This window comes from Lissotriton vulgaris, chromosome 6 (assembly GCF_964263255.1).
Source record: "Lissotriton vulgaris chromosome 6, aLisVul1.2, whole genome shotgun sequence".
Classification (NCBI taxonomy): domain Eukaryota; kingdom Metazoa; phylum Chordata; class Amphibia; order Caudata; family Salamandridae; genus Lissotriton; species Lissotriton vulgaris.
In genome coordinates, this window is record NC_141694.1 from 1,202,870,339 (window position 1) to 1,202,890,360 (window position 20,022).

Here is a 20,022-nt window from a genome sequence, read left to right on the forward strand (position 1 = left end):
CGCAAGGAGGGCGCACTGAGAAGTGACGCATCGCTGCTTTCACGCAGCGATGCATCACTTCTCATAAATTAGGCCCTTGATCTTTTACTTTTAATGTTTTAAGCCGAACACTTAATTCCTGCTCTGGTGGTCCTACAGGAGTTTGTGACAAATCGATTTTCTCTATACTTCTTTCGGGTGTTGCAGAATCTGATTCCGCACCCGTTGGAAACTTATATGGGAGACTTTGATTAAAGGTCAAGTTGGGCGGAGTCATCTGACTAGTATGTCTAACTTCAGATAAGGCTGGATAAACCTTCTCTCTTACTTTTTGTAAACTTTGATTCAAAGGAATAGTTAGCGATGGTTCTTTTATTTTCTGGTTTTCGAACACTGGAATCACAGGACCTATTGTTACTGGGACAGTCACAGCTTCTATATTTTTGGTGAGTTCCTGTATCTTTTCAGTCAATTCATTAGTAGACCGTACATATTCGGACATACTCGTGTTTTCTTCAAATCTCCTCTCTGCTAATTTTATTATTTTGTCTAGGAGTACCAGTAAGTCTGGTTTCCATTAATGGGTCATTAGAATCATATCTCAATTCCTCTCTCTGAGTACTGTCTTTTATTTCAGAAAATCGTCTTCGGGTACCAGTAAATCTGGTCTCCATTGGCGGAGCATTCAGAGTCACTGTTACAGAACTCGGTTGATATGGTGGGGGTCTTCTATTTAATATCTGATCCAGTACCTCATCCTCTGTCTCACAATCCCCATAACTATTTCTTTAGGGTTCTATATTATTTCTCTTTTCCATAAACTTCCGTACTACCATTTCATCAACTGTTCTCACCGGATACATTCCATCACACATATCAGCGTTTCTCCATCTCCGCATTCTACTCTCATGAGTCGTTCCCCATGAACGTCGCAATCTGCCTCTAGGTCGTCTGAACTCCTCAAGCCTTTCTCTCTCCAATTCATGAATCTCATCTTCCCACTCAGCCAATGCCTCAAATTGAGTTGGTCTAGGTCTTGGTTCGAGCTTAGTCATCTTTTCTCTCAAATTTCATAATACAGCAGTGCTAAAAGAACTTACTTCTGGAAATGCCAGTACGCCGTCATTTTTAGTATATCTAGCCCAATTTTCTAACCATAGACATGTATGATAGCCATATTTTGTCATCATGTATGATGCAGGCCTTTTAGGCGGAGGAAGCAATTTTTCCTCTCTCATCACTATATCCTTATCCTTTTTGAACACATTCTTTAATTTCTTGAACCATGTAGGTTTTTCCATTTCTTCTTCATATTAAAAATCAATTTTTCGAAAGTTTTCTGGCTTTTAAACAATTGCGCACTCTTCCGCAAACTGCTTCGCTGCACCAACCTATCACAGCGTGGCTCACACTAACGCACCAATCAGAATAGAATACATTCCGTTATCCCTCAACCAATGCTTACACAGCCTTTACTCGCACACCAATCAGCGTTCACTCCGTTCTAGTCACGCGGACCAATCCCAGCACGACCCTTTCTACGTCAGCCCTGCTCCGGTTTCTGAAGCTTCGACTGAACCCTCCTTTACAAAATTATCGGCACACTGTATTTACACCTTTACACAACTAAAATCAGTTAGTAACAACATAAAACATCTCCATTCGAATGTTTCGCTAAAACCAAAGTGATAGTTTCCTCAAACTTACAAGTATTCTGTATTTCCAGTAGACAGTGCTCACCTCTCCTCTACCACAGAATTTTAGTTTCACCGATAAAGTAGCACATCCCTCTACCTTACCCTTCACTCAAGCTTAGGTGAAATCCTATTACTCTCCCAGCGATAAGTTTTAGTCAGAATACACATTGATTCCTGTGCTTAAGGCCAAGATTTCATAGGTTGCCTTCGCTATACATTTACCCCATTCACACTTAAATGTCCCTAACTTGTAACATACGACAATGTCACCACTTTGAAACAGACTTTGCGATGTGTGACTTACATGCCACACGTTCCTCTTCCTGGGCAGAGTCACCAGCTTCCTACTTCCCAGAAGCCTCCGATTTACGACTACACATAAGGCAATAAAGACTCAACATATAATGTTAGTCATAATTTCTGTACATCAAAACACCAGAACCGACCGGACCAGCGCAATCATGAGGGAATGTATTTCAGTCCATGTCGGCCAGGCTGGGGTCCAAATGGGCAATGCCTGCTGGGAGCTGTACTGCCTGGAGCATGGCCTCCAGCTGGACGGACAGATGCCCAGCGACAAGACCATCGGGGGTGGAGACGACTCCTTCAACACCTTCTTCAGCGAGACGGGGCCGGGAAGCATGTGCCCCGGGCTGTCTTTGTTGACCTGGAGCCCAGTGTCATTGATGAAGTTCGGACTGGGACTTACCGCCAGCTTTTCCACCCAGAGCAGCTTATAAGTCGTAAGGAACATGTTGCCAATAATTATGCCCGTGGACATTACACTATCGGCAAGGATAAAGTAAAATCAGGGTTCCCAAAGCCTACATGCTCCGAAGATAACCCACTTACACTCAAGAACTGTTGGCACGGAAACTGTAAAAGGCAAAGAACAAGTTTATTAAGACCCCATGGGGTGGTGGTACACTCAAACAGCACCCTTCGGTAATGCAAGAGCTATCACACCGAACACCGGTGTGACCCCGATTTATATACAGTTTTGGGGCAATAAAAGATAGGCGGCACAAGTTGGAACACATTTTAAGGACATATATGGTCATGTTTTGGAATACTGCCAGCTCATTGGAGGGGGCACAACTCCGCTGGTCAGTTTGGCGCACATTCCTAAGGGCTCACTGGTCAGCTGGGACTGCGCATGTGTGGCTTGACCAGTACTAAAAATAGCCTGTTGCTGGGCAGACTGAAGTGGTCAGTGGAACGGACAACGGACTAAAGGGCACGCCGGCCACGAGGCTGCTCATGGTCTAAGATGGCCGTCGCAACATTCAAAATGGCGTTTTCATATATAGCCAATTTAAGGAGGACAACGTGTAGGTTCAGCTAATCGCTAACGCGGCCATGCCAATTACGACAGACGACCCTTTTAGCGTTTAGCTGAATCTACCTCATAGTGAACATAATCAGGATGCTCGTCCTCGATGTCTATTAACATGATTTGTGTCACCTCTTTATGAAGCATCATTTTGTCATGAGCAAGAGCTCGTCTTGATGGTATGCAAGCTGATAGGCACATAGAACATAAGGCTGGGCCACATTGAATACATAAGCATATAAAAAACATTGCTCCCACAATCGTACATAGAATCGTCAACAGTTTCCAGCCCCAGGTAGCAAGCATGGACCAGAACCATCCCGAAAGTGTCCAAGTTCCATTATCCGGGTGTATCTCAGCTGCAATCTTGTGAAGCTTGGATATAGCATCATAAACAGATGGTGAATTATCAGGTATGTAAACGCAACAGCTACTTCCGATGATTCTACACGCCCCCCCACGATCAGCTAACACTACATCCAGAACCATCCGATTCTGAAGCGCAACAATTCTAGAAATCTGTACTTCTTCAGTGATATTTCCAAGGGCAATTGCGGTATCATTAGCCACAGCCTCAACAACACGAGTTAGTCGTCGGATCTTTCGACTGTTCAAAGCTGCCCCAACGAAAGAGAACAAACCCAAATTGAAGTCCACATATTGTTGCAAGGTAGTGTCCGTTTGGTCAACATCGTCCAAGACAAGGGAGCGTTTATCACGATTTAAAACAAAGTCGTGATAGAGGATGTAGTTGTTGTGATACATTGGTGGGGCAATGAATACAGGCGGCAATACAAAAGACACATAGCAAGTGCCTGACCATCCCAAAGGAAGCTGATGATAACCCTTCGTTCCACAGATGAAGTAAGTATTTCGGGAGGTGACAAACGATATACCAGTAGGACTATCAAACGTAAGTGTGGTGTTACATTCACTTCTCCCAACAGAAATTACACCTTTATTACGTATACATAGGTCTGCTTTGGTAGCGATAACGTTGATAACATGTGCATTCGATACATTGACATTTCGCTGGTTGCTATACATTCGTGAAGCAGACACATTGTCAGGGCGGTACTCCTCATATTCAAATTGAGTACCCTCAGCTTGAGGATACCCATCCCGATCATGATGACACAATTTATTTAAACGGAAAAGCACTCCCCCTTTTGTGGGCCATCTCAAAGTAAAGAGGAGAGTATAAAATGCATTACAGGACCCATTATGTGAAAACGGGAGAGGGATGAGTGGAGTACCCCCTTTCTTCTGATGCCCAGGCAACATCCAGCACACCCAACAATTTGAAGTATTTGTCATATTGTGTGTATGATGTAGGATCTGAATAAAACTATTGTTCAGATAAGTCTGTCGGTGCCGTTCTTCATGATAAGGAAGGGTGAAATGGAAATGTTCAGATGGAGCCGGGGTAGTCGGCAGCAAATGTTCACGTGCAGGTACCACAAGTTCGACTACCCAGGCTATTACCGCAATCACTACAATAGTCAGGACAAAGAGAATGGCACCCAAGAGTCTCTTATCTCGTGCTGCTGATAATGCCATAGTTCTGAAAACCTTTGCTGAGTCTCAAATAGTTCGATTTAGTCACAAAGTGTCACATACACATGCGTGTATACCTAAAAAAGAAAAATGTGGTGCTGAACTCCGAGGTAGCCGTTGTTTTCTTCTCCGGGCCAAGACGGGTGTCGCTACACTGGCAGAACTGATCCCCCCCCCTTGGAATTCCCGGTTTCCGTTTCACAAACCTGGAGCGGTAACCAACCAGTCATTAAAAATACAAAAATCTTCTTATCGAGGACGCAAGTTATAGCGTTCTCGTCCGGCAACAGTGTGGTCCGGGAAGGCTCCCTCAACTTCGGCCGACGTCACAGCTGGGCTCTTTTCTTTCTCCCAGATCTCTTTGTAGTCAGTCAGCGCAGCAGGAGTCACCAGATCCGGAGAGACACGGCGACAGTGTGTCGAATGCACCCACCGCTTCCTGTTGGTCACTCGTACAGCGGTTCGGGTTGCAAGGAGGACCTGTTCAGGACCTTTCCACCTGGGCTCCAAACTGCTTGCTCTCTCAAACGAACGAATCATGACATAATCCCCAGGACGGAGATCATGGCCCTCTCCAGTAGAGTTGTCAGGGAGCGCTTCTCGAACCTGTTGATGAATAGAGAGTAAATCATTTGTTAATCGTGCCAGATAGTCGTTCATCATAACACAAGGCACATCATGTATTAGTCGCGGCTTGGGCACCCCCCAGATATTCATGGGGTGCCCAAACACCACCTCATAGGGCGTAAGGCCAGTTCGTGAATGGGGTACTGATCTGAGAGAGAGTAGTGCTAGCGGCAAAGCGTCTGGCCACTTCAATGATGTAGACGCCACAATTTTGGCCAGTTTAAGCTTCAACGTAGCATTGTACCGCTCAACCAGACCTGCCGACTGAGGGTGGAATACAGCGTGGAACTTCTGCTGAATCCCTAACCCCTTCAGTACATATTCCACAATCTTTCCAACAAAATGAGGCCCATTATCGCTCCACAGAAATTTGCAAACTCCAAAGCGAGGAAAGAATTCCTTAAGCAACACCTTAGCTGTTGTCAAGGCCGTATTGTCTTTCGTGGGGTAGGCCTCAACCCATTTGCTAAAAGCACATACCACCACTAGGACGTACTTCAGGTTGTTGCAACGCTCGAGTTGGATGTAATCCATGTGAAGTACCTCAAATGGTGCAGAAGGTGGAACGAACCCTCCTTTCGGAGTATGGGTCCCCTTTCCAGGATTGTGTTGTAGACAAACCAGGCAGGTCTGCACTACTCTCTACGCAGTATTAGCAATCTCGGGATGTTCCCAAACTCGTGTAAAGAGCCGAGTGATTGCCAGAGCTCCGACATGCGCCAGTCCAAGTGTCATCTGGACCATCGCCTGCAAGTAAGCCGCAGGCAATTTCCACTTCTCCATGTCTTTGCTTCTCCAACAACCCTCGTCATCTAGTACCCCATCTACTGCCCATGCCACAAGTTCAGATTCAGTAGCTGATTTTTGAATGTCCAATATTTCTGCTCTAGCATCACTCCATCGCTCAGCCTGCGATTGTACCACATACATGGGGGAGCTAGTTCGGGACATAGCCGTTTGTCTTGCTATACTATCTGCAAAGGCATTTCCTTGACCCACTTTATCCGTAATCTTTTTGTGGGCACTGCACTTCACTATCGCTACTTTCTTTGGGCCAAGCAGCACATTTAGGAGATCACGCACTAGCTCTCCGTGCATAATGTGCTCTCCGTGAGATGTCAAAAACCCACGTTCTCTCCAGAGTAGCCCAAAGTCATGTGCCACTCCAAAGGCGTACCGGCTGTCCGTGTATATGTTCACACATAGGCCAGTACTCAATTCGCAGGCTCTTGTTAAGGCTATCAGTTCTGCTGCCTGATCCGATTTTTGTGGTATCCTAGCTGTTTCTACCACTGTCTTAAGTGTCGTGTGTCAGAAGTAGTACCTGAATTTCCAGATTCCGCGGGAGCGAGAGGCCAGGTCTTCAGTGCTGAGTATCTCCCAATTCCCAAACACCCCTACACCCGGATTTCGCCGAGTCCAGGAATGGAAGGGAAAGGGGAAGTGGATAACGAACAACAAAGAGAGACTTCCACACTGGTGCCTTCTAGCGTCCTCAAGGTATTATGGACTGGTACACCTGTAACAGTTAACAGATAATTACTACAGTTCTAACAACCCTTGCCTACCTATTCCTCACTCCCAACATCCCCTTAAGTACCTGTGGTAGTGTGGACTGAGCAACTCTCTACATGGAGTACTGTATTAGGTTTTCTTCTGAGGGTGATACTCCTGTTGTCGTTTTGAGTTCTTTGTGGAAGGCAAATAAGGTGGTAAACTACAGTATATTATATGCATACAAAATACCCTAATTTACTTGTAGAAATTCTGCTTCCTCTGTGGTTTCATAATGTCTTTCTCAATGGGTATCAAAACTAGATATGGAACTTCACATGAAGAAAGTCTTAGGCTGGCTGAGAGAAACCAGGCTCTGGCTAGTCTTGAGAAACAGTACTGAATAGTGAAGCGGAACCAAATGAGGAATGAACAGTCTGAGGCAAGAGTTCGACTTCCTTACCGATCTCCAGAAGAATTCGACAGCAAACAGTCTCTGAAGAAACCTCAGCAATGCCGGAATAGCGAGAAACAGCTGAATCTGGGCTGGGGAATGCAAGCGGGAAAAAACGGGACTGAGGAACGGAGTGGCTAAGGTCCGCTACAACAACTCCACAGAAATGCGGAAACCAGGGAATGACGAGGTAAGCCGGCAGGCTACGGACACAGAATCCCTGCCAACCCCGACCAAACTACTAGGAAATGCCCCGAGGGAAGTTGACAGCAAACGGGGCTCAAACGGGAACAGAATAGTTGGAGCACGGAATGATGCAACCAACCGCCAGGAAATTTCAGTTGAAGTGCGCCAGATAGAACGCGCTAGAGCACGAAATGGCGGACGGTTCAACCACTAGAATGCTGACCTAGAACCCAGAGCGGCACAACCAGGAAGCTTGTGCCTGGGTTTGAAGTGCGCGCCAGATTGGAATCTGCCTAACTGGGGAACATCGCACCTTGTAAGTAGGTGCACAGGGGGATCTAATTGACGTAATCGGCCAGATCCTGACAGTACCCCCCACCAAAGCCCCCTCCCAAGGTTTTGAAGGATGACTCTTATGGAATTCTGTGACCAATCTGGGAGCATGAACGTTGCAACTAGGTTCCCAGGACCTCTCCTCTGGACCATAACCTTTCCAGTCCACTAAATAGTAGACTTTTCCTCTTCTCAATTTGGAGTCCAAGATTCGCTTAACCTCAAACTCTTCAGAACTCTGCACAATGAGTGGGGCAGGTGGTTTAACTTGTCTAAGATTTGGGGGGTTTCTTTTTATCAATGAGACATGAAAAGTTGGGTGAATCTTAAATGACTTAGGAAGAGCTACCCTAACACTCACTGGGTTCACCATCCGAAGGACTGCATAGGGACCCACAAATCTCGGTTGAAACTTTCGATTTCCCTTCAACCGCATGTGTCGAGTGGAAATCCAAACTTTTTCCCCAGGCTCAAAAATGGGACTTTCTCTTCGCTTCTTATCAGCCTGAGTCTTGTAAGCCTCTTTAGCCTTATGGAGATTAGAGGTAGCCTTCAGCAAAGATTGGCGCAATTCTTGCACCACCTCCTCAGCAGCCGGAACCTCAACCTCCTCCCGTCCCACCAACATGTTGGGATGGCGGCCGGAGTTCAAATAGAATGGGGAGAAACCAGTAGCTGAATGGACAGAATTGTTGTAGGAAAACTCAGCAGTACTCAACAAGGTAGGCCATTCCCCCTCCTGATCCATCAGATACATCCGAAGATATTGTTCAAGGTCCTGGTTCACTCTCTCGGTCTGTCCATCCGTTTCTGGATGGTAACTGGTGGACAAACGAGAGTCAACCCCCAATCCTTTGAGGAAGGACTTCCAGAATCGAGAAACAAATTGTGGACCTCGATCAGAAATGACCACCTTAGGAATCCCATGCAACCTGACTATGTGCTCAACAAACAGAGTGGCCAACTGGGGAGCAGTAGGAAGGTTTTTTAAAGGAATGAAATGGCTCATCTTGGAGAATTGGTCCACTACCACCCAAATCACGGAATAACCTTGACTAGAGGGCAAGTCTACAATGAAATCCATGGATATGGTGTGCCAGGGAGATGGGGCTACAGGTAAAGGCATTAGGAGACCCTGTGGGGATTGTCTCAAACTTTTTCCCTTAACACAGGGCTCACAAGTTGCGATGTACTGTCTCACCTGAGTGTCCATGCCCGGCCAAAGGAAGGTTCTCCGAATTAACTCCAGTGTCTTCTTGGGACCCTTATGACCTGCCAACTGATGATCATGGAAGTGCTGAATAACTTCTCTTTGCAGTCTTTCACCTGGGACGAACATTTTTCCGAGTAAGAAGGGCTTCCCTTCCTGAACTCTTCTATCTGGGCCATCTACTTCCCAGGTGGCAAATTCAGTCTTGGCGAATTCCTCTCTAATCTGATTCTCCAGTTTATCCTCAATTGTACTTGCCACAATCTTGTCTTCGGGAATGATCAATCCTTCCATCGTAGCTTGACTTTCTTCTCCCATACTCAGACGTGAAAGGGCGTCAGCCTTTCCATTCGCCGAACCAGGTTTGTAGGTCAGAACGAAGTCATAATCTGCAAAGAAGAGTGACCACCGCAACTGTCTGGGAGTTAAAGTTCGTGCGGATTTCAAAAATTGCAGATTTCGATGATCCGTGAACACAGTGATGACATGCCTCGCTCCATACAGATAATGCCTCCAGACCTTGAAAGCCTCCTTTATGGCCAGAAGTTCCTTGTCTGCAATTGAATAGTTTATCTCTGCAGGAGATAATTTGCGAGAATGATAAGCCACTGGGTGGAGTTGACCAGTGTCTTTCTGGCGTTGTGACAGAATCCCTCCAATAGCCAAATTCGAGGCATCGGCTTCAATAAAGAACGGTTCCTTCAAATTTGGGTGTTGCAGAACTGGAGCGGTGACAAATGCTTCCTTCAAAAGCTGAAAAGCCTCTTCCGATTCTCGTTCCCAACAGAATGGCACATTCTTTTTTAGCAGACGAGTTATAGGACTAACCTTTTCGGAAAAATTCTGAATGAATCGCCGATAAAAATTGGCGAATCCCAAAAAACTCTGAATCTCCTTCACCGATCGAGGAGCAGGCCAGGACTTGATTGCCTGAAGTTTGGAATCATCCATTGACACCCCCTCAGGAGACAGGATGAAACCCAAAAACTCCACACTTGCCGAATGAAATACACACTTTTCCAGTTTTACATACAGATGATTCTCCAACAGTCGCTCCAAAATAGCTCGTACATGGTTAACATGTTCCTCTAAGCTGTTTGAGAATATAAGGATATCATCTATGTAAACCACAGCTATGCGATCCAGAAACTCACGAAGCACATCATTCACGAAATGCTGAAAGGCTGCAGGGGCGTTACATAGCCCAAAGGGCATCACTTGGTATTCGAACAGCCCCAGCCTAGTACGGAAGGCAGTCTTCCACTCCTCACCCTCGGCCATGCGAACCAAATGATAGGCCCCCCGCAGGTCCAATTTTGTGTATACACAGGCATCCTTCACCTGATCAAGGAGTTCAGAGATGAGAGGAAGAGGATAACGATTCTTTTTGGTGACCAGATTTAAGGCTCTATAATCGATGCAAGTTCTCAAGGTCCCATCCTTCTTAGGAATGAAAAATAAAGGTGATGATACCGGAGATTTGGAAGGTCGGATGAATCCGCAAGCCAAATTTTGTTCTATATAGTCTTTCAAATGAAGATTCTCCGGTTCTGACAAAGCATAGATCCGACTACATGGTAAAGAAGCTCCCGGCTCCAGTTCGATCCGACAATCGTAGTCCCGATGAGGTGGCAATTTACATGCTTCCTTTTCGTTGAAAACTTCCTTCAAATCTTGATATTCCTCTGGGATGACAGGTAGTTCCAGCGCACAAACCATTTGGATTTGATTGACCAAGTTTTGCGACATCGTGGAATCTGTGGTTTCTGGAATTGCCTGAAAACAGTGCTCGCCACAAAATTCTGAGTTCATCTTCACCGTGCGGCGAGACCAATCAATTTGTGGGTTATGATCGGTGAGCCAAGGCAAACCCAGGATGAGCTGAAACTGTGGTGCGTCGATTAAATTGAAGCGGATGAAACTCTGATGTTCCCCTGGGCCTACCACGGTTATCTCCTCCGTATCGTAAGCAATTGGCCCGGAAGACAAATTGGTGCCGTCCACTGCCCGAACTGGTTCTGGCCTTAACTTCTTCTCAAAATGGATACCAATAGATCTGGCAAATTGGATGTCACAAAAATTTCCGGTGGCCCCTGAATCCACCATCACAGAAACTTCTTCCACATGAGTTTTTCCAAACCGAATCTTACAGGACAAAATCAAATGCGGGGCTGCTGACTGCAGAGTATTGGCCAACAACTGTGATTTTGGAGTTGTCTCTTCCTTCGCTCCCACCAGTGCAACTCCGTCTACTGGTGGAGCCTGTCTTTTACCCATGTACTATTCTTCGATTTCTTCGGACAATCTTTGACAAAGTGACCTGCCTGGCCACAATACATACACAACTTGCCCAGACGCCTCTTTTCTCTTTCTTCCTGGGTAAGAGGTCCTCGAATAGTTCCAACCTGCATGGGTTCTTCGATCGAATGGCTCTGGCCCTCATGACTCTTGACTAATTCAGACCTAACACGGTCGAAACGCGGTGGAATTGTTCGAACATCTTTCCGACGCTCATTGCGTCTTTCTGCCTGCCTCTGATCTATCTGCAAAACTAGATCAATTAGCTCCGACACCTCCGTAGGCCTCCTTGGAATCTGAGCCAGTCCATCCTTCAATTCATCCTTTAATCCTCGATAGAAGATTGCCGCTCTCTTAGCCTCGGGCCAACTTGTTTCCACGATCAATTTATTAAAGTGGGCCAGATAAGCCACTAGGTCTCGATTCCCCTGCTTTAACTCTAAAAGCTCGTTGTCTGTGGTTTGAGAAATGGTTCTCCGATCAAAAATGCGCAGAAATTCAGCCTTGAAATCCTCGAATTTGTACAACACAGGATCGTTGCAGGCCACCAAAGGCAATGACCAGGCTGCGGCATCGCCACTCAGATAGGACAGCACAAACGCCACCTTGGACTGGTCCTCTTTAAACAGGATGGGCTTGCAAAGGAAGTGTAAGGAGCATTGGGTAAGAAAAATCTGTGCCTTATGAGGATCACCCTGAAATCTCTCTGGAGGGGCTAAAGGGATAGTAGGGGACATGGCGTGTACAACCTGTGTAGTGAATTCTGACGAAGATGAGGGAGAGGGAGTAAAGGCTGGAGACTTGATACTACCAAAATCAGGACGTGGGCTTTCAGATAACTCCTCCAATCTCTGACGTAAATAACTAGTCTCCTGATTTGACTTTCTCACCTCCTCCCTAGTCTCACTTAACTGTTTCTGTAACCCTTCGAGTACTGAGGCCAAAGCCTTTACATCTAATCCTTCTGCCATCTCGCTCAGTCGGAAGGCAATTTAAGGCACTTCAATCTGTCAGAAGTAGTACCTGAATTTCCAGATTCCGCGGGAGCGAGAGGCCAGGTCTTCAGTGCTGAGTATCTCCCAATTCCCAAACACCCCTACACCCGGATTTCGCCGAGTCCAGGAATGGAAGGGAAAGGGGAAGTGGATAACGAACAACAAAGAGAGACTTCCACACTGGTGCCTTCTAGCGTCCTCAAGGTATTATGGACTGGTACACCTGTAACAGTTAACAGATAATTACTACAGTTCTAACAACCCTTGCCTACCTATTCCTCACTCCCAACATCCCCTTAAGTACCTGTGGTAGTGTGGACTGAGCAACTCTCTACATGGAGTACTGTATTAGGTTTTCTTCTGAGGGTGATACTCCTGTTGTCGTTTTGAGTTCTTTGTGGAAGGCAAATAAGGTGGTAAACTACAGTATATTATATGCATACAAAATACCCTAATTTACTTGTAGAAATTCTGCTTCCTCTGTGGTTTCATAATGTCTTTCTCAATGGGTATCAAAACTAGATATGGAACTTCACATGAAGAAAGTCTTAGGCTGGCTGAGAGAAACCAGGCTCTGGCTAGTCTTGAGAAACAGTACTGAATAGTGAAGCGGAACCAAATGAGGAATGAACAGTCTGAGGCAAGAGTTCGACTTCCTTACCGATCTCCAGAAGAATTCGACAGCAAACAGTCTCTGAAGAAACCTCAGCAATGCCGGAATAGCGAGAAACAGCTGAATCTGGGCTGGGGAATGCAAGCGGGAAAAAACGGGACTGAGGAACGGAGTGGCTAAGGTCCGCTACAACAACTCCACAGAAATGCGGAAACCAGGGAATGACGAGGTAAGCCGGCAGGCTACGGACACAGAATCCCTGCCAACCCCGACCAAACTACTAGGAAATGCCCCGAGGGAAGTTGACAGCAAACGGGGCTCAAACGGGAACAGAATAGTTGGAGCACGGAATGATGCAACCAACCGCCAGGAAATTTCAGTTGAAGTGCGCCAGATAGAACGCGCTAGAGCACGAAATGGCGGACGGTTCAACCACTAGAATGCTGACCTAGAACCCAGAGCGGCACAACCAGGAAGCTTGTGCCTGGGTTTGAAGTGCGCGCCAGATTGGAATCTGCCTAACTGGGGAACATCGCACCTTGTAAGTAGGTGCACAGGGGGATCTAATTGACGTAATCGGCCAGATCCTGACATCGTGATCGCATAGGCTGCGGAAGTCGTACCATCTGGCAGCCTTAAACACGATCCATCGACCCACAGTTCCCCATCCACATCTGGAAGTGGGACATCCTGTAAGTCGACACGACCCTTTGTCTGTTCCTCGGTCAGGAAAACACAATCATGATGTTTTTCTTCCTGACCCTCCTCGGCCGGATAGGGCAATAAAGTGGCAGGGTTCAAAGTAGCGCATCTTGTCAGTGTAATATGTGGCGCCAAAAGTGTCAGCTCATATCCTGTCAGCTGTGCACTCGTAAGGTATTGGGTCTTTGTTTGGTTTAGCAGGGCATCTACTGCGTGAGGAACTAACACCAACAGTTTGTGTGATAACACTATTCCCTCACTCTGTCGTATGGCCACTGCTGTTGCTGCTACCGCTCGAAAACACCCAGGCAACCCTCGTGCTACAGGATCCAGAATGGCAGAGAAGTATGCACATGGTCTCTGCTTATCCCCGTGTAATTGCACTAATACTGACAACGCGCACCCATCATTCTCGTGCACGTACAATGTGAAAAGTTTCGTGTAGTCTGGTGTGCCTAACACGGGTGCGGAACAAAGGGCCTGCCTCAACTGTTCAAAAGCCTTCTGACATTCGTCTGTCCACTCAAGGGGCATTGGTGTAGCTTTGGACAGTAACGCTAGCAAAGGTTTTATGATATGTGAAAACCCCATGATCCATTGTCTACAGAAGGACGTCAACCCTATGAAGGCACGTACATCTCTCTGCGTACGGGGGACTGGTGTGTCTAAAATTGCTTGAATTCGATCAGATGTTAATGCACGCCCCTCCTTAGACAACAGATGACCGAGGTAGGTCACCTGAGGTCTACAGTATTGAAGCTTTTTCTTCGAAACCTTATGATTATTCTGTGCCAGAAAAGAAAGCAACGCAAGTGTACTTTGCTCACATTGAGCATAAGAGTCAGCAGCAAGTAGAAGGTCCTCCACGTACTGGATGAGAGCAACGCCAGACTGCAATTGAAAGGAATCCAGCTGCCTTTTCAAAGCCTGGCTGTAGATACTAGGGCTTTCAGTATATCCCTGGGGAACACGACAAAATCTATACGATTTATTATTGAGCGTAAAGCCAAACAGGTATCTGCTATCAGGATGAACAGGGATGGAAAAGAACGCATTCTTTAAATCAATGACGCTAAACGTGGTGGCCGTTGGTGGAACCAAGGTAAGCAAGGTCGTAATATCGGACACCACCGGGTATTGGGGAACGACAATTTTGTTGATCTCTCGCAAATCGATAATAAATCGATAGATCTTGCCTTCAGTATCTCTCTTAAGGATCGGGAGAATAGGACTGTTGCAAACATTATAAGGGACCTCCTCCACAACCCCTGCGGAAATCAAATCCTGAACAATATGTGCCAATGCAATTTCACCTTCTCTCGAGATCTTATATTGTGGCACCCGTGGTAGAGGGGCCCCCTCCTTAACAGTAATGTGTATCGGTGGAATGCGCATCTCTCCCACATCCGTATCTGAGGTCGCCCATAACGTGTGCGGTAGAGAGGCCAAAGCCGAAATATCAGAGATAGCATAAAACCTGTCGGGGTCAGGATAATTGTCATTTAGGATAACCCGCACTCCCTCCGGAGCGCAACGTATTGTTGCTCGAAAATATTTAAGCAAGTCAATACCCAGGATATTGTCTGGGGTATGGGGCGATAGCAAAAATTGACCAAAACTGAAGTATTTGTCAAGACATAGTGCAAGGGGCTTGGACAATGGGCTGGGGGAGGGTGTGCCATCAAACCCTACACATGTAATCATTTCGCCAGACAGGGGAGCCCTCGGAACCAAGTTTTTTGACAAAGCGCTACGTGTAGCTCCTGTGTCGACTAGAAATTGATCAGTAGAACCCAGAATGCCCGCTGTTACATATGGACCCTGCTGATCTACCGGCACTTCAACTGATTCCTTACCCCATCCTACGCAGTCCTATGCATGCACATAATCCTGGTGTTCCACATTCTCTCCCTCCGAAATCTGATATTGATTCCGCCTATCAAACGTATTTCGTTCATCCTGGCCACGGCCCCTCTCCTCAACCTTTCCACGATCACCTCCGCCACCTCTCGCTCCGGTATAACCTCCTCTTGACCTTCCGCCTCCTCGACCACGCTGACTACGCTGCTCACGAAGTACCGGACAATCTTCGGCCCAATGCCCAAACTCCTTACAATAAGCACACTGATCCTCCGCTATGTCCGTACGACCATACGACGTATTTCCTCCACCCCGTCTACCTCTATCATTCCCTCTACCCTGTGTTCCCCGAACCTGCGCCAACATCACCTTCGTTTTCAATTTCTTCGCCTTTTTCTCTACACTTTCTTTAGCCTCCAATTCCTGCCGCTCATAGTACTGAGCCATAGTTAACAAGGACGCAGGGGTCGCCGTGGCCCAGGAACTTTCACTCGACTTCAATCGTTTCGCAATCTCCGGTAGGAGATTAGCCACATACTTATCTACAAACAAATGCCGACCCGTATCGTCTGTCAAAGATTGACCACTGTAATCATGAAATGCCTCCTCAAAACGTGTAAAGAAATCTGAGACCGTTTCATCAAATTTCTGTTTGCACGACGTTAGCATGGTCCAATCAATCTTTTTAGAGGGAACAAGCGTTTTTAATTTATTCAAGATAGCTGCCGGAAGATCTAGAATTAACTGACAAGGCTTACATGCTGGTTCCCTGTCTAAATCTGCAGCATTAATTTCTTTCCATGTGCCCCCCAAAATCGTTTCATCATTATTTTTACGAATTTGCCTCCACATATCAGGTGGTAGAATTAACCCAAAGAACAAATCTATATCCACAAGAGTCATCACACAAGACGAAATAGCCCCTTCCACCCCTTCATAAAATGCCGCCGGGTTTTTTTGAAGATCAGGTAAAGAATTTTTCAATGCCATAACATCTGCTCTATTCCAAGGCGTATATACCCAGTTATACACAAAATACCCCTTCGCATCCTTTGACGATTTATCATCATCCGTACCTTCCCCTTTAGGTGGAACATACAAAGGTGCGGCTTCACGCATAGGCATAACATGCAATGCAGAACTCTTATCTGAACCACGGAGAGAACACTCCTTAATCTGCCCATTATTTCCCGACTCAGACTCCTTCTGCCTCCTTTTCCGCTCCTCCCGCAATCCGGTTGTCTCGTCCCGCAGCTTGATCAGTTGCTTGAATAGGTCGTCAACATCTGCAAGATCAAATACACCTTTAACCAAATTCTCACGATACACTGACAACGATTTAGGTTCTAACGTGTCTGAAAGTTCCCGATACGCGGCAACAACTTCATCCGCCAAAGTAGACAGAAAATACATTAATTCAAGATCCGACCACTCCCTCTTCTCCGCAATCAACTGATCCTGAGAAACACAATTCTTATTCACTTTACGAGCCCAACTACGTAAATGAGCGGACCTCGCCGCAGTAAACCTGAGAGCGGATACCCCCTTCTGATCCGACTTATCCTGTCCATCGTCCTCTGAATCCGCAGCTGGAGCCGTCGGCGAAACATACGGAGGCGGTGACCGATCTAACAAAGAAAAATCATCAATTTCATTATTAAGGACAGGATAGAGTGGTCGGCGGATAGGAAATTGACCATTCGTCTGTAATTTGCGTTCTCGTTCCTCCCTTTCTTTCTTCTCCTGAGCCTCCTTTTCCTCAAGCTGTAAAGCCTTATCCCGAGCAGCCTTGCGCTGCTCTTTGTCCGCCAAGGCAACCTCACGCTTCATTCGCTCGCGCACCACTTTCTCCCACATTCGCACACAATCAAACATGTTTTGTCTAGACCTGCGCTGAAACAAACATTGCTCTACAAACTGTACTTTACGTAAATCGAACGACCCATGTAGAGGCCATTGCAATTCGGGATCGGCCTTTGTGTACTTATGCCATAATTTACTGTACATAATAGGGGGAAGGCCATGTTTAATGTACATCTCACGATTTGGTGTTCCCTCTGGGGGAGCCGGCTGTGCTTCCGCTAACCTAATTGAGGTACCCTCTCCAAGACAGCACATCCCTCGGAGTGTGCTGAAAACAGGCATGTTCAAAAAGTATCACAAAAGCGTGACACCGTATAAAATGGCACTTACAGTACTTCACACAACTGTGCCGCTCAGAGGAAAAAAGAAAGTTAGAGAAACATCTCTACATGCCTGAATATGTGAAGTGCACTACACATATAAGTTCAAAGATCACAAAATCACAATGTTAGCTAACTCAAATCAAAACATAAATCGTAGGACTTCGGCAAGCGTCCGAGGACTACCTTATCGATCACAAATCACAGAATTTCAGTAAGCGTCCGAAGACTACCTTACCGAACACAAATCATAGAACCTCAGTAAGCGTCCGAAGACTACCTTACCGAACACAAAGCTTACCCAAATTCTCAAATGTCCAGATTCCAACTGCCAAGGTCTTGTAAACCAAATCAGCCAAACGGCACTCTCTCAGCGATGCGGACACTCGAAAACTCAGTCGGAGACCGGCGCCACCTGGAAGGTCAGATCGGAAGGAAAGGAAAAAACACCGTGGCAGCCAAGACTCGGGTCACTCGTGGCAGCGCGCGTCCATGGCGAGTTTCCAAGCGTTCGTCACGACCTCTCCTTCGGGCATCCGAGTCGCCGATGAGTCCCTTCGTGGTCGCCAATTTGAAGTAAAATCAGGGTTCCCAGGGCCTACATGCTCCGAAGATAACCCACTTACACTCAAGAACTGTTGGCACGGAAACTGTAAAAGGCAAAGAACAAGTTTATTAAGACCCCATGGGGTGGTGGTACACTCAAACAGCACCCTTCGGTAATGCAAGAGGTATCACACCGAACACCGGTGTGACCCCGATTTATATACAGTTTTGGGGCAATAAAAGATAGGCGGCACAAGTTGGAACACATTTTAAGGACATATATGGTCATGTTTTGGAATACTGCCAGCTCATTGGAGGGGGCACAACTCCGCTGGTCAGTTTGGCGCACATTCCTAAGGGCTCACTGGTCAGCTGGGACTGCGCATGTGTGGCTTGACCAGTACTAAAAATAGCCTGTTGCTGGGCAGACTGAAGTGGTCAGTGGAACGGACAACGGACTAAAGGGCACGCCGGCCACGAGGCTGCTCATGGTCTAAGATGGCCGTCGCAACATTCAAAATGGCGTTTTCATATATAGCCAATTTAAGGAGGACAGCGTGTAGGTTCAGCTAATCGCTAACGCGGCCATGCCAATTACGACAAGGAGATCATTGATCAAGTGCTGGACAGAATGCGAAAACTGGCTGACCAGTGTACTGGCCTTCAAGGATTCCTGGTCGTTCATAGCTTTGGAGGAGGTACTGGCTCTGGCTTCACATCCCTGCTGATGGAGCGGCTTTCTGTAGATTATGGCAAGAAGTCGAAATTTGCAATCTACCCAGCTCCCCAAGTGTCAACTGCTGTGGTCGAACCCTACAACTCCATCCTGACAACTCACACCACCTTGGAGCATTCAGATTGTGCCTTCATGGTGGACAACGAAGCTATCTATGACATCTGCCGCAGGATCCTGGACATTGAGCGTCCAACCTATACCAACCTCAACCGCTTGATAAGTCAGATTGTGTCATCCATCACAGTTTCCCTTCAGTTCGATGGTGCGCTCAATGTTGACCTCACAGAGTTCCAGACCAACTTGGTGCCCTATCCCCGTATCCACTTTCCCCTGGCCACCTATGCCCCAGTCATCTCGGCAGAAAAAGCATACCATGAGCAGCTTTCAGTTGCTGAGATCACCAATGCTTGCTTTGAGCCAGTAAACCAGATGGTGAAATGTGACCCACGCCACGGTAAGTACATGGCTTGCTGCCTGTTATACCATGGTGACATGGTGCCCAAAGATGTCAACGCTGCGATTGCAGCAATAAAGACCAAGCGCAGTATTCAGTTTGTGGACTGGTGCCCAACTGGCTTTAAAGTTGGTATTAACTACCAGCCTCCCACTGTGGTGCCTGGTGGGGATCTGGCCAAGGTGCAGCGTGCTGTGTGCATGTTGAGCAACACCACAGCCATCGCCGAGGCATGGGCTCACTTGGACCCCAAGTTTGACCTGATGTATGCGAAGCGTGCCTTTGTCCACTGGTATGTGGGTGAGGGGATGGAGGAAGGTGAGTTCTCAGAGGCCCGGGAGGACATGGCTGCCCTGGCGAAGGATTATGAAGGGGTGGGATTAGACTCTTAGGAGGGCGAAGAAGATGAAGGTGAAGAGTATTAAGCAAAGTGATTTTATTGTGTGGTAGATGGACAATTTACTTTGCAGTCCTTTCATCATGAAATTAAAGTCTTTCCCCCCCCCCAAAAACAAAAAAAACTCTATAAACATTTCCCTACTTATTCTATACATTACCTATCCAAGTTAACCAATAGCAACCAGACTCCTGCTACCACGAAAAACTGATCCAGCGCTGCTCCAAACCAAACCTCCAAACCATCACTATATTTCCTAGGAGTTATCACACTTTACTCGCCGTTGGGGCCCATGACACCACGAGTCACTCATTCACACAAATCACCCTGCTCCCAAGATCAGTGAAGACTAGAGGGAGGAGATGCTG

The 20,022-nt window shown here is 46.8% G+C and overlaps 1 pseudogene; it reads left to right on the top strand.

Moving 5' to 3' along the window:
- Positions 1–2,116: 2,116 nt before the first annotated feature.
- LOC147708631 (tubulin alpha chain-like) lies at positions 2,117–19,682 on the top strand (annotated as a pseudogene).
- The last annotated feature ends 340 nt before the right edge of the window (positions 19,683–20,022 follow it).